Here is a 2368-nt window from a genome sequence, read left to right on the forward strand (position 1 = left end):
CCCTACTATTTCGTAATAAATATGCTGCTTGCCTGAGGAAAACATTGCATATAAATATAAAGCAGTGTTGGAAACGTTTTAGGCAGTTTATTTCCGCGATATTTTGTTTTGGAAACCTACTATTTCCGACGGACGGGTCTTCGTTTGTAAGATAACCACACACTCGTGCGGGCTTGACGAAAGGCGCATGCGACATAGCTACTGTGACGTCACTCGCCAGGCAATCGGATTCGACCGTTTCTCATTACACGGACTCGCCGAACGCGCGTAATTTTAATTTGTCTCATCCCTACGTAATTCTGAATACGTTTACGTTTGTATGAGCTTTTACAAAGCACATATTTAAAGGGTTGCAAACCGAAAACAAAGGGTTGCAAACCGTTTTTTTTTTCGCGCCTGCCGGCGCGAAGACTTCCTTTTTTTCTGGTTTTTGCAACCCTAACGTTTAGTAAAACTTTACGCCTATGCTGTAGCAGACACGATGTTGCCGAATGTAAAAATTTTATTACAAGTATGTATGGGACTAAGGCAGACTAATTATAGGTTGCCGTACACAAAATTGTATTACATTTTCCTTGTAGATATTTTGGACACTTCCGGTGACCACAGCATCGGCAGAACGAAGTTTTTCGCAGTTACGAAGGTTGAAGACTTATCTTCGTAACACGACAAAAGAAGAACGCCTAACTTCGCTTGCGTTAATGAATGCGCATAGAGACGTTCCCCTTCCCACAGATAAAATCGTGAGGATTTTTGCAGAAACGAAATCCCGCAAACTTGATATTCTATTGTAATTTATTTATATATGCATTTTGTTTGTTTTAATTGAAACTGTTTTTTGTTTTCGATTTCTTTAATAAAACTATTTGAATTTTGTGTGATTGAATATAACTTTCTATACACGCCTTCCTTCGAGAGCGGTTTCTTTTAAGACTATCGAACGTAACGATTAACCCACGAGACAGTCAAAGTAAGTGTATTGCGAATCGAATAAAAACGATATACAATAGTTTTTATACGATATACAATCGTTGTATAGTCTAAAAACCCCACGAACACTAGATTTATATTCAAATAGGACCTACTTAATGTTTAACAGCGTTCACTTTGGTTGAGATATCACCAATGTTCCTATCTGCATATCTTACGATCATTGACTTTAGCGAACTTGGCGACCGCTGGATTACGCGAGTTTTAAAACCGTTGGTGATTTTTAAAGGGGACGGTCCGGACCCATCGGACCGACCCCCTGGCTACGCCACTGGTTGCCTGGCAACCCTTTGGTTTTTCTGGACCAATAATGAGTAAGGAACTACTTTCGACTTCGACCAAACGAAGACGTCATTATTACTGTGTTATTTTTACAGGAGTGCGTTTAACTGGTAAGCACATATTTAATGGGTTGCAAACCTGTTTTTTTATCGGCGCATACACCTTTTTTTCTGTTTTATTGCAACCCTAACGTTTAGTAAAATTTTACGCCTATGTTAAAAGACGTCTCGTTTCGTAATTCCCAGTAATGCAAATTGTAAAATTCATATAAAAAATATTTAATTAAAACTATTTATAACTGCCAGTGTGGCAACCAGCGCGTTCAAAAAGGGTATGTCGTGCAGATATTTACATCCAGTCAACGTTACCTCTGACGCGATACAAACGCCTAAGGCAGGCGTGCCCTTTTGTTCTGCAGAAAAATTGTCGACAACACCGATACATTTAGAAGCAAGATGGAAACCGAAAGAGTGTGTGAATTACATGTATCAGTTTGGATATACATTCATCAATAAGCTACAGAGTGGTTTGTAAACCCATCATTTCAAGAAAAAGACAACATACATAACATAATACACAGTACTGACATTATACATAGTACTGGGCTGCTGAATCAAACCAACAAACTAATCATTGCTTTACTGTAAACAAGTGTAATAGTAAAATTAAAGCAACAAACTAATCATTGCTTTGCTACAAACCAGTGTAATAGTAAAACACAATGTGTGTGTATTTTGTGCACATATATGTATAACCAAAGCAGCTATCATTTATTTTCAATGCCTTTAAAAGCCCATTCTGTTTTATTTTGTACATGAAATGCACTTTTGTTATTGTTTTCATGGAGTTGTGTTTGGTTATACTTTTCAATAAAACAAAACAAAGAACCTGTGCTATATTACAAATTGATTCAGCAGGCACAAGTGATTTCAAATTATAACATGACTGAGTGGTAAGTTAGAGAAAAAAGTTAAGTGGGACTAGCATCTGTTTTGTATATTAGATATATTTATATGTGTGTTGTGTTTTATGTATATTTGTATATTAATACATTGTGAACAATACATTTTTTACCAAATTAGTGTTTATGATGGTT

The 2368-nt window shown here is 36.6% G+C and overlaps 1 long non-coding RNA gene across 1 annotated transcript; it reads left to right on the forward strand.

The window, feature by feature from the left end:
* Positions 1-43: 43 nt before the first annotated feature.
* On the forward strand, positions 44-1938 carry LOC113475218. Its single transcript, XR_003396962.1, has 2 exons — positions 44-511; positions 582-1938. It is a non-coding gene; the product is annotated as an uncharacterized LOC113475218 (long non-coding RNA).
* Positions 1939-2368: the final 430 nt, after the last annotated feature.

Source organism: Ciona intestinalis, unplaced genomic scaffold (genome assembly GCF_000224145.3).
Source record: "Ciona intestinalis unplaced genomic scaffold, KH HT000162.2, whole genome shotgun sequence".
NCBI classification, from domain to species: domain Eukaryota; kingdom Metazoa; phylum Chordata; class Ascidiacea; order Phlebobranchia; family Cionidae; genus Ciona; species Ciona intestinalis.